Genomic DNA, 13,236 nt, shown 5'->3' with positions numbered 1-13,236 from the left:
AGGGCCCAACTGATATGCCCATCTTCCAGGGACAGCCGTGGGGAGATACCATCCCCAACTCCAGAGTCCTTGCAGACGCTGGTTCTCTTAGCATTTGAGCAGCAGTTGAAAGCAGCTTAATTAGACACATCTGACAGCCAGCCTGGAAGGCTGCAGCCACACAGGTGAGGCCACATGTTATGAAATCTGGGAAGCTCTTAATTACGTATAGCCAGCTCATCAAAGGGCAAGTGAGTGTAAGCCTCTTCCCTGGGAAGCTACAGCTGAGCCCTGGCAGGAGAGCCAGGCCTCCATCAGCCATCTTGAGCCTCTCACTTCCCCACACCAGGAATCAGTCCCAGCCCTACTTGGTGCTGATAGTTGCCGTACTCTGCTGCTCAAGGCTCCCATGAAGACAGCTCTGGACCACAGCATCTGCTGTCTGCACTGGCATGGGCTTTCCTATAAACATGAATTTAGTGTCCATCCTCTGATCAGATCCTCAAGAGAAGCTGGCGGCTCCCTCTCCCACTTTCAGCCTGTTCCACAGCTATACCTGTCACCAGCATACCTAGCCAGGTGACTTCAGCCCTCATCTTGCATCTGAACCCATGGACCAATTTCTTAAAGTTTGACAGGCTGTACCTTTGGCTCAGATCTCTCATAGAAGACCATATTTGGGAGATCCTGCCAGTAGTGCTAAATGACTCTTAACCTCTGAGGACCTGAGGCTGAAGCCCAAGGGCCCAGGCATCCCCCGCTGGCCTGTCAGGTTCTACTCCATCCCCAAGCCCAGGGATGAGTGTGCCATGTCCTGCCCTGGCCTACCCTGACCATAGGACCGCTGTTACAGCCATGGCTGATGGGGGTGCTGTGAGAGCAGTGCAAAGTTCCCAATCAGGGAAACCCAAATTCTGAATTTGGAAGGGTCTCTTGCTGACCTAGAGGGAACCTCCAGGGATCCCAAGTCCAGCCTGCCCTTTGCTGGGACAGCTGCTGCAATGTGCAGGGCTTTGAGGGCCATCCAGGAGCAGATGTCGTGGCCATGCATCAAAAGAGTTTCAAAGCCCAGATGAGCAGTCAGGCCTGAGCTAAGCTCCCCAGGCATGCACAGTTTGGCTGGAGGTCTCAAGGGCGCCTGGAGTCCCTCCATCGGCCATCCTGATTCCCGAAGGATGAATGCCCTCAGGGACAGGTGGGATGGGGGGGATGGGGGGGAGATTGGCCTGGAGACTGGACCCTGGAGAAGGGCTGTTTTACTGGTGGCCACCAGGTGGCAGCACTTCATCATTTATGGGCTGGACTCGTTTAGGTGCTCTCGTTGGGAGCATATCTCACCAAGTCCTGGGGTGCTGGAGGATCCTAGGACCTCTTCCAGGTCTCTGAGATTCAAGGGGACCTGGCTAGAACTCGGGCCTCAGAGGCCCTGCAGGTTTTTTTTTTTGGTTTTTTTTTTTTAAGATTTATTTACTTAGTTTTGGCTGCGACGGGGCTTAGTTGCAGCACACAGGATCTTCGCCGAGGCACGCGGGCTTCTCTCTAGTTGTGGTGTGCGGGTTTTCTCTTGTTGTGACGCGCGCAGGCTCCAAAGCGTATGGGCTCTGTAGTTGCGGCATGCGGGCTCTCTTGTTGAGGCGCACAAGCTCAGTAGTTATGGTGCACGGGCTTAGTTGCCCCGTGGCATGTGGGATCTTAGTTCCCTGACCAGGGATCGAACCCGTGTCCCCTGCATTGTAAGGCAGATTCTTTACCACTGGGCCACCGGGGAAGTTCCCCTGCAGGTTCTTGCCAGGTCCCTTACCTCCAGGGATCACCACTGGCTAGAAAGGGAAGTTGTTGCCCAGCTGTGGGATAAAGGGTCAGGCTAGCCCTGTGCACAGTAAGTGCTTCAGTCTCTTAGCAATTCTTTTCAACCCAGGTAAATAATTTCTGTGGTCGATAAAATGCATTTCTGCCTCTCACACTCTCTTTACCCATTTGCCTGATTATTGACTCACAGAAATACTCCCTTGGCAGAGCCCACATTGGATCCAGAGCCTCTGTCTCTACAGCCAGAGGAAGTTTGGGCTGAGCTTGCCCAGGGCTCTCAGGTGGAGGCAGGGGATGCCCACATGCCCTCAACCAGCCTCCCAAAAGCTGGAAGGAGGGGGGAACTTTCCAGCAGGGGGCATAGCCAGGGGCAGGGCCCTTGCATCCGATTAGTCTCTGAACCACTTTTAGTCCCTGAATCATTTTCATCCAGTTTAAAGAGGAAACGGGCTCAAAGCAGAGCAGTTGCTGGAAATTACCAGGCTATCAAGTGCTGAGCCTAGGTTCTGACTCAGGTACATCTGCCCAACTGACATCTGGGCCAGCCAAAGGGACTGATAGAGATGGAGAAGCTCGGCCTTGGGGATGACCACCACCCTCACCCACCCACCACTACCCTGGAGAGAGAAGACAGACAGGGAGAGGCAGGAAAAAAGACAACTGCAGACAAAGCAAGGCCTAGAGGATGCCAGGAAGAGGAGCAGGAAAGGTCTGCAGCGGCTGCAAGGGGCGGGAGGAGGCTGTGGGGCAAGATAATGTGGAGTGGGAGCGGCCCACCAGGTCTGGGGGAGTCGGTTCCGCTCCACCCCCCTGGCCGCCGAGGAGATAAGACAGCCAAGGAGCAGCCGGTGAATTCTGCATGCTGAGCGGGGAGGCCAGGCGCAGCAGGCCAGGGAAAGAGGAGGGGCCAGGAGGCCTGGCCCGGAACCCCTGCCGGCTTTCCTGCCAGACTGAGCAGCCCCACAGACCCTCGCCCACCAGGCCTAGCTCCCGCTCCAGGCAGGCACCAGCACCCTGAGTTCGGCTGCTGGACAGGAGCTCTTTGAGAATGATTCATGGATGCAATTAAGTGTCCCCACACCAACCCCTTGCTCAGGCAGGATTGGGGGAAAGGGAATTGGAAGAGGGTGAAGATATGGGAGCCCCGGCCTGCTGTGCAAGGGTGGGGTTAAGCACAGCCAAGTGCCTCAGGTCACCCACTCCAGAACTCCAGCCTGGAGCAAGGCAAGGCTGGGCCCAAATCCTGGGGGGCACCCGGGCAGGGGTTTCTCCTTTCTCCCCAAATCCTAGGCTGGGCTGAGGGGTGGCCCACTGCATGCACAAGCATGAGAGAGTACACATGCACATGCATGCACAGGCCTGGATAGTCATCCAGCAGAGTCAGGAGTGCTTCTCCAGCACCCTCGACATGTGTGGGGGTAGGACACGCAGATGCCTGCAGACCCCAACCTTCCGCGCCCACCCCGCCCATGCGTGAAGCATGCAACCTCACACACACCTCTTCCCAACCACCTGTACATGGGCAGGCCAGGTCCAGTCATGAAAGCTCACCCCTGCACACAGTTATAACCTGCTCTGGCCCAAGGGGGTGGGAATCAGACTCTTGCTACCCTTGAAGAAAGGAAGCTTGGTCTGGCAGCTGGGAAGGAGGTGGGAGCTCACAGGCCTCAGTGGGGCAGGGCTCGGACTGGCAGAACAGAGGTACCCCCCGTGTGCGTGCACACGCGCACACACACACGCACGCAGTCACTCTGCGGCTTCCCCTTCACAGGTAGGTGGATCTTGGGGGTTTCCACCCTAAACAGGTTCCCGAGCTTACTGAACAGAGTCCTCCGCTCAGCTCTAGTGTCGAAATGCAGAGCTGAAGGGGGAGAGGAGACTGAGGAAGGGGACGTAGTGCTCCTGAAAAAACTCAAAGCTCAAAACCTTCCCTTCTATTACTTACAGCCACACTTAGTGGGGACGGGACTGAGCGGCCTTCTCCAACAGACTGGCAAACTGAGGCTCAGAGAAGGGCTGCCGCAAACCCTGACTGATAGGGTTCATCCACAGCTCATGGAAGCCCAGGGCTCTGTCTGTCCCTGCCCCTAGGCATCTCCGTGGGTTGGTGTCCTCTCCCACCCAAGACTGGGCTCTGCCATCCCCTCAGGCCGGCAGACCCTAGGATCACCTCCTCAGGCTAGGAGTGCCCAGAATTGGCTGGGCTCTGCCTCCTCCCTCAGACTGGGATCTCCTAGGACTGGATGGCTTCTCCGTTAGGACTGGGTACCCCAGCAATGACTGGGCTGGGCCTCTCCTCTAAGACTAGGAGCCCCAGCCTGAGCCCCTCAGGCTCTACCAGACTCAGATACAGAACGTGAGCAGCAACCACACACTGCTGTCCTCCCCCCTCTCAGATTTTTCTGGTTCTTATTAATGTAAATGAAATCTGCTCAGCGTTCTTAATGGAAAGCGTTCCTGGAATTTTTGCACACGTGGTGGGAGGGGGTGGCACCCTGAGATTAACCCTTGTGCAGTCAGATGGAGATTCATGACTGTATAAGGACCCCTCGGGCCTCAGGCTGGGGTGGGGCTTGGCAGAACCAGGACAGTCACTCAGCCCCTCCCAGAACTGTGTCCCGGCAACATCAAAGGTGGCTGACAGAGCACCACACATACCTCTGCCCTGAGACCAGCTGGGCGGTCCAGAGGTTTCTCAGAGCCTGAAGTAGGTGGCCTTGACAGGAAATAGGAAGCCCTAGAAGGTCCCTGATCAGGGAGGGGCCCAGCCAAAGGCTGGAGAGGCAGGGGGGCTGGGGGTGGGGGTGGGCAACCGCCAGCCAGGCTGCCCATCCTGTGCTCATCTGGCTCTATCCTGTGTTGGGAGAGGGGAGCCAGGCAACAGACCCTGTCTCTTTGAACCTCCCCACCCTGCAGGGAGAAGACCCTGCCTCTGTGGTACACCCCCATCCATCCCTCCTCCGCCCACCTTACTCCTGTGATAGATCTGCCAGGACAATTATCTTCATAACTGAAGCGGGGGCAAAGAGGGAAGCTGGAGATACAAGGGGAAGTGCCTAGGGACAACTAGCTGAGGGGGTAGGGGGGCAGCGAAGCCCTGGCCTGGAGCCCACACCTCACCCTGCCTGGCTCCCGCCCCCAAATCTGGATGCTTGTTCTGGCACAGCCCTCCGCCCGCCGGCCCCAGTAGAGCCGTGTTTTACTGCCTTTCGTGTCCAGGACAGGGATGTCTGCTTCATCGGTGGGGGTAGGGGAAGAGTCTAAGATTTCAATTTCTCCCAGGTGTGGCTCAGTCTGGAGGATGCCTTGGGGAGGCTGACTGAGAGGCCAGCACCTGGTGCGGGGGAGGGCAGTGCAGAGAAGGGGAGGGGCTCCGGAAGGGGAGGAGGCCACCTGGGGGTCTCAGAGAGGGAAAGTGGGCTCTGGGAGGTGGGTTGGAGGGGCAGGGGCTCAGGGAGGGGGTTGAAGGGAAAGGGGACTCAGAGTGGGACCGACTTCAATGGGGTACAATGGGCTGACGGTTCTCCCTCCCACCCACACCTGTCAGGCAGGCTGGGGGAGGGAGACTGACCCACTTAGCTGCCTCCCCTCCCAGGCTTCCGCTAATGAGCGCACTGAGCTTTGGGAGGCAGCCTTCCCCCCACAGGCTGTGCCTGAGGCTGTCCCTTCCCCCCAGCCGCTCATTATCTACTGGGGGTGCTCACTGGCTCAGGCTGCCCCCCTTATCTGCAGCTGTGCCTGCCTGTGGCAGTGAGGAGGCGGCTCTGGACCCCAAAATGTGTCCTCTCGGCCCCAGCTCCCCTCCTCCCCCAGGGCTGGGGAGACAAAGGCTCCCACTCCCCGCTGTGCAGCTCGGCTCCCAGCAGAGCGCTTTGATTCCACCTGTGGGCCCCACCAGCATGCCAATGAGGGAGGCGGGGTGGGATGGGGGTTGTGCCCGTGGCTCACGGGAGAGCTGGAATTTAGGCGCTGCCAGGACCCCCGGGGATGGGGTCTGCACTGCTCGCCAGAGGGCTTCCCAGCAGCTGTGGTCAGGAGTCCCTCTTGACCAGGAGTGGGGGCTCGTGGTGGGTGACGGGGGGGGGCTCCTGAATGTGTGGAGAGCACAGCTCTGGAGGCCGGAGAGTATGGAGTAGCGTTTGGGGCACAGCTCTAGGAGGAAAGTGTGGGGTCAGGAGGGATGGTGGGGAGAGGTTTACATGGGGGCACAGCTCCTTGTGGACAGTGTGTGGGAGGGAGCACAGCTCTGGAAGGACCATGTAGCTGGGAGCACGGACCGGGAAGGGGCACAGTTGTGGGAGGACTGTGTGGGGAGCATAGTCTGGGGGGCTGATGTGTGTGGGGAGAGCAGCTCTCAAGGATATTCTGCCAGAGGACAGTCCAGGAAGAATGCTGCCATGTTTCTGGTAGCCTTGGCTTCTTCTGACTCCTCCTCCCCCACATTCCTGGGGTGCAAGGGGAGGTCTGGTTGCTGGAGCATGCCCAAGTCCCCCCAGGCTCCCTCTGACTCTGTCCCGCTGTCCATCTGTCCACCCCCTCCCCCAGGAGCCCAAGGCCCAGGTGGCACTCTCCCCTCCCAGCACCCTCATTAGGAAAGGGCTTTGAGATCCTCCTGAAGCATCTGCCCTGAGCCCCCCACCTCCAAGTCAGCTGCAGGCTCTGGCCCCTAGAGCCTGATAAATATTTATGACAAGATAAGTAGGATCTGCCACCTCCCAGCCCAAACCTTTGTCGTGGGAGCTAGAGGGAGAGGCAGGGTCAAAATCTCAGGACTTGAGTGTCTGGGGGCAGAGCTAGGAGTCCGGTTCTGGGTGGGGGCAGGCCTGACTGGGTAGGCCTCCTGAGCTCCATACTAATGAGGGGACTGGGCTGGGCTGTGGCTGGAGCAGGGGGTGCCGGAGGGGAGTTTCCTCCAAGGTGTCACACTAAACAAGGTCGCTCTCCCCAACCCTGGCGGGTCTTATGTGGGGGGAGGTGGGGGAGGGTACACGCTGTACTTGGAACCCATTTAATTCCTTCCTCAGTGTGGACAACTGCTGTAGCCAGGGTAGGGTTAAAGCCATACTTAGGGGCAATCTGAGTTCAGGTATGCAAAGAAGCCGTGAAGTTGAAGAGGGAATGAATGAACGCCATTAATGGTAAGTCCAGTAGACTCTGGGCATCCCTGGCTAAAGGGGTGGGGCCCAGGTGATCCAAGGGGTCACCCATTAATTCCAAACCTGCCTACAGTGTGTAACCCTCACAAGGCCGCCAAGCGGGGCTCAGGGCTGGCGATGAGGGGCCGGGGGCCGCCTAAGGAAGCCTGGGGGAGGAGTCCCTATCTCCCTCACTCTATGGCTTCTGCCCAGTGGGCCCCAGATCTCCGTCCCTCCTGGGAGCTGGGTGCCGCCTGGCTGAGCCCTCTGAGAGAAAGTCCAGGCTCCTTTTGGTGCGGGGCAGAGTCCCAGGTGAACCAGCAGGGTTTGGCCTCTTGCACGTGGCTCCAGGAGCTCCTGGGACATCAGATACTGGCCTGGGGCTGCAGCGACTGCACCCCACTTGGTGGTGGGGGGGGCGGGGAGAGGAGGGGGATGGAGCCTGGAGCAGGCTGCCCCCCCCCCACACACACACCTGGGGGCAGCCTGAGGGTCCCTACTCTGAAGAGAGGACAGCTACCTTGGGGAAAGTGTATGGCGGCAAGAGGTCCGAAAGTCCCCACCAGCCAGCTCCATTGTTCCTGTGGTCCCTGTGTGTGTGCCCAACGTGTGTGTAAGTGAGAGGTGTGGCCTGGTTGCACCCAAGCTGCCGCCCCCCTCAGGATTCTGGGTCGGTGCCCTCTCCCCACCAGTCATAACTCCTGCCATGGCGGTTCTAGCCGCCTTCTCAGTGCTGAGTGATAATTGCCCCATCTGACCCCAGTCAGGCGCTTCCTTCCGGCAGACTGGCTGAGCAGGGTGGATGTGGGTGGCGGGGTGCCTGGAGCCTTCGCCAGGGTGGTTTTGTGTTTAGCGTCGACCGTCCAGACCTCGGAATTCCTTAACCTGGGCCAGCTGGGCTAGTGGGGAGGCAGGATCTTGAGGGGGCAGCCCTGGGCTGGATCTCCCCTCCCAGGGCTGGGTGGAGCAGCTTCTGCAGATGTAGGTCCTTTCTAGGCTCAGCTTTCCTATGTGCGAGAGGGGCAGGTGGGCTCGGGGAGCGAGGGAAGTCATGCCTCTCTTTCACCCAGTAGTACCCAGCCTCCCAGAAGACCAGGCCAAGGCAGCTGTGAGGAGGGGCAAGAGTCATCAGAGTGCCTTGGGTTCTTGCTTCTCCAGCGGCGGGAGGCATTTCTTACCTGCCTGAGAGGTGCTTTTCCCCTAGACAGACTCACTCCTCTCTCCACCCATCCCACATAGTCACATGGGGCTACACAGCCTCCCTGATGCTCCCGTGTCTCCTCAGAACTCTTGTGCCATGCTCTCGGCAGAAGGGAATTCTGGACGTGGGTCTGGGAATCTAGAATGTAACAAGCCTGCTCGAGGCTGACAGACTGGGATGGTAGACACCCCCGCCTCCTCTGCTGATGTGCGCGCACGCGCGCGCGCGCGCACACACACACACACACACACACACACACACACACAGAGCCAGGTCTCCAAGGTCACTGGCAGCCCATATAATCTCTGAACTTGGCTACACTAATGCATTAATGGAAAAGCCTGAGACTCCAGGAGCCAAGATGCTCCCAGGTGTATCTAACAAGCATCTTCTGGTGTCACTGGGAACCCCAGAGACCGACTCTGATGGTAGGATGTCAAGCCATGGGGCCAGTAAACCTGAATACCCAGCCCCTTGCATGGAGCCTGTGGTGTGAGAGGGTCAGTTGGGACCCAATGGCTGCACAGGTCAGTCCTGAGCCCACACCAGGAACTATTGACGCGACTTGTGCTTCTGGTTGCCAGGCTGTCCTGGGGTTTCTGAGAGTGTCCTCAGTGGTGACAGAACAGGAGCCTTTCTCTCCCTCCCTGAACCCTTACATTAAACCAAGTTTCTGGTGATAGGGCTGGAGTCCTGGAGGCTATAGGCTGTTGGAGGAGAGGACTTGAGAAGCCATCCTCCACATATGTTTGGTCATCTTCCAGGTGTACCTAGCAACCCTCCAGGTGTGTATAGCTGTCCTCAGGGTATACTACATAGTTGTCCTCCAGGCCTCATGGAACTAATTCCTGGCCATACACTTTTCTTTCTTGGGGACCAGTGACTGTGATGGTGATTCCCAGACTGCCACTCCCTGAGGTCAGGCACAGACTTGGATGGTCTCCAAGCCCAAGGCTGTGCCCAGTTAAGAGCTCGGTTAAGCAGGCTCAAGATCCCACTCAGGGCTCCTATAGGCCGGAGACATTTGAGAAAGGAGTGGGTGGTAGGGGTTAGGGGATTATTCCTGACAATATTTTCTCCTCTGACCCCACTGCCAGGAGAAGGCACCCAGCCTGGCCTTCTGGAAGTGTGGGGGTAGGTGATCCCAGGCTGGATAGCAACCCCCCTCCTCCAAATTGCTCCAGCCCAGGCTCAGCCTCCTCCACCTACCCCCTCCAGCCACCTCCCAAATCCCCAATCCCAGCAGCAAACCTCGGTGTTTGCCTGTTGCCATGGCAATGGGATGCACCTTTTTTGTTACCATGGCAACCAGCCAGGGGTTTTTAAAATTCAGTTGAGGTAATTTCCACCCCTGAATCCTCATTCTCAGACACCTCATTCTTCTCTTTTCTTTTCTGAGTCTTAGAAGGGAGGGGGGCCCACAGCCACCAGTCAGAGGTGGAGGGTCAGAGGGGCTGGTGGGAAGACTTGGGCCCCATTCCTCACTGATTCCTCCATGCAGACTAGACCCCAGAGAATAGGGCAGCCTCTTCCCCATTCCCTGTCCAGATCCAGATCCATGGTGGGAATATGAGGGCTTTGCATGGCTGGGCAGGCAGAGGCCAGCACACCTGGGAGGCCTAATTGAGGGTACAGCCTGTATGGCTATGCAGGAGCAGAGAGAGTCAGCAGGGACCCTCCCAGACCTCCCTGCTGTGTCTCCAGGGCTCATGTGAGGATCTCAAGGTACCAGGGCCCAGACCCCAGGACAATAGGGGACAGATGTTGTTTATGCTGTGTCCTGGTGCTAAGGAGCTTAGTTTAGTGGAGCCCCGTGCTGGCCAGATTTGGGCAGAGGGCATCTGAGAAGGATGGAGGGAGAGGGATGCAGACACTGTCCAGTACCTCCCCCTCCCCCTCCCCACTAGTGTCCTCTTTCCCCAGGAACCCGCTTCATTAGTCTGGTCATTGTAAATTCATGAGGCCCAGCATCCCCTCCCTGCCCTAGCCTGCCTCCTGGCTGGGAGAAGAGGAGTCAACAGCCCAGGACAGACAGGTGGATGCCCCCCTGATCAGAGTAGACTGGATATAGGGGATGATGGGACCCCAAGCCCCACGCACTGCCCCATCATGACTCGTGTGCATGTAATTCCTTCATTCTTTGACTTGTCTCTGTAGCAGGTTTGTGCCCCACAGGCAGAGCTTCCCCCAAAGAAGAGGTTTCGAGGAAGGAGAAGTTGGGGAGAGTCCTGCAGCAAGGGCACCCTCCCCACCTCCCCTGTTCTTTCCCTATGCCTGTTCTCCTACTCCATCAGTCAGTTGGGTAGAGGGGCCCTTCTCCCCCAGGATGGATGTGGAGTGCCAAAGCCAAGCACTGCAGGGCCAGCAGGTGGGTGCCAGGGCCAAAGGGAAGTCACTTCCAGCTTACCTGTCCCTTGAGCTCAAGGGCCAAGACCCTATGGCAACAGCTCTTCTGAGGCCATAGATGGGCAGTCCAACCTTGGGAGACTACAGAGAACCCCCCCAGGTTGAGGCTCACGCTGCCTGAGGGCCTGCTCCCTCCTGCTCCTCCCTCACCCCAGGCAGGGAAGGTTTGTCTGGGTTAGCATTGCCCTTCCCAATCTCCTCTATTATATAGTAGCCCCAGCCCCAGGGTCCATGCCACCTGTGGGTGGGGGTCACTCATGCCCTTCCCACCAAGGACCCACAAGACCCTACAGAGTCCACAAGCGCCTGAACACCTGGGTCTGTGGCCCCCCACGTGCAGGATAATAAAGTCTGTGTTTGACACTTTTCATGACTTACTATTCCCACCAGCCCTGTAGACTCCATTGGCCTAGACAAAGCCACAGGGTTCTCCATAGCAAGTATGGTTAACACTTTTCTGTTCTCCTGTCAGCTGATGGGAGAGCGGGGGGAGGAGGGGTTAAACCAGAGACTTCTGGGAAGGAGGTGATGGGGCAGGGGTTGGGGAGGAAGAGGATAGAGGAGTGTTGTGGCCACCCTACCCCCACCTGCCCACTTTTCTTTCAGTCTCTGCTCCTTCCAGGCTGCCAGACCAGGGAAGCCCCAGGCTAGGCAGGGGAGGAGGGAACCCAGCCCAAGCCCTAGGTGAGAGTGGGGATGTCACAGGTGGGGCACCCTGCTCCATGCTCAGCTGGTGGACACCTGCAGCCTCTCTGCTTATCACCAAGGCATCTCCTCTCTACAGCCTGTGACCCCCTCCCAGGGTTATGGGACCCAGAGAAGGCTAGACCCCTCTCTCTCCCAGGCATCTGTGGCTCCTAGGCTCCTGAAGAGCTTCCTAGTATTAGGGAACTGATACTGAACCACACTACAGCTCCGTCAGGGCCTCCACACTTGAGAGCCTGCAGCTGAAGTACTGAGGAGCAGCGCTGCCCGAGGTTTCTCTTGTGAGCAGCACGCGTCCAGCGAGCCACACTCAGTGCGAGCTGCTGATGGGGGTTTGGCATCAGCTAGAGGACTGTCCAGCTGGGCAGACCCTCCAAGAAGGCCTGCTGGCCCTGGCAGGCTTGTGCAGCACTGGAGCCCCCATCTGGAGTCAGAGGAGGGGTGCAGGTGAGAGGGGGAACAGCAGGGCAGGGCAGGATGGGTGTCTGTGGCATGGGAATAGAGACCACCCCATCCTGGGACACCTGATGGCCTAGTTTCTGGGCACCTTCTCTAGGGTCAGAGACAGCACCCTCTCCCCCACATCCTGTGTACTCACATCAGGCAGGGAACAGGCCTCACACTCCATGGGTGGTATCCCTGGACCATCCCGATGCCTGAATATGAAGAGACGCCAAATTGCCCTGCCTCAGTGGAAAGGGGTCCCTGGGGCTTTAGAACCAGGAATCGGGGCTTAGAAGCCTGACTCCCCAGGGGGCATTTAAGAGAAGCTGAGGAAATGCCAGCAACTATTTATAGCCTGTGGGGTATGCCAGCCCCAACCCAGGATGCATGCCCTCGTTCTCCTGCCAGCCACCTGCCAGCCATGGAGTAAGCATCCCTGAACTAGAGCAGGAGACCCCAAAGCTTCAGAGAGCAGACCTATCTGAAATCCCACAGCTCACGATCTGCACAGCCCTGGGAGCTGGACGGTGAGGACGGGGGCAATGCCTAACTCAGGGCACAGCATAGCTGGGGAGGGGCACTGGGATAGGAACATATACTCGGGAGGCCAGGGCAGGGCTCTCAGCCCAGGCCAGGCTGGGCAGGCCTGGTCAACAGCAAAGGGTGGTTGAATAGGCCTCCTGTGAGGGGAGTGGAGTCCAGTTCCCTCTGCGTGGAGCTAAGGCTGTCTGGCTATCTGTAGGGGTGGTTGCTAAGAAGTGGAGGATATGAATTGTCCTGTCAGCTGCTTAGGCGACCCAGCCACAGGGGCAGGGAGCAGATCAGAGCTGGAAGTATGGGGGGCACTGGCTGTCATGGAGGCTGGTCCCCACTGCTGGCTGAGCAAGCTGGAGATTAGAAGCTCAGGAAGCCCTCCCAACCCACCCACCTGAGACCCAACTTCCCAGCCCACCTGGTCTCCTGATGCTCTGACAGCCCATTCATCTTAGGATTCTGTGGGGCCCAGGGGCATGGCTCCTATTTCCTCAGTCCCAGCCCTGTCCTCCAAGAAGAGTCTGAGCTCTGGGCAGGCAGAAACCATACTAATGCTAATGCTCATCCACCCTGCCACATTGGGGCCTGGGAAAGAGAGGGGCACATGGAGTTGTGTGTGTGAGGCAATGAATGATTTTGCCTTAAAGCATTGGAAATGTACCTGTGCTTTGTGGTCAGTCGGTTGACTGAGCTGTTACCCAGTGCTTCCAGGATCTGGGGACCAAGTGTGACTGAGACAGATGTGATCTTCATCCTCCCAGAGCTCACAGTCCCATGGGTAAGGAGGACAAAGCCGATCCAGTGGTTGGACCTGTGATAAGGGATGCAGGACACATGGGATCCCAAGGAGGAGGGACTAGGCTATCTTCTTTGAGGAGAGGTCCCTGGGCTGAGCTGGCTGGGTCCCAGGGCCTCCAAACTGCAGGCCAGAGGAGGAGGCACATCAGGACCTGGGAAGAACCCCTCAGAGCTGGAGCTGTCTGGACTGGCTTTCCCTGAGAGAGGTCTCAGGGGAGGGTGTTG

Source organism: Globicephala melas, chromosome 11 (genome assembly GCF_963455315.2).
Source record: "Globicephala melas chromosome 11, mGloMel1.2, whole genome shotgun sequence".
In the NCBI taxonomy this organism is placed as follows: domain Eukaryota; kingdom Metazoa; phylum Chordata; class Mammalia; order Artiodactyla; family Delphinidae; genus Globicephala; species Globicephala melas.
This window is presented reverse-complemented; position numbering follows the sequence as displayed.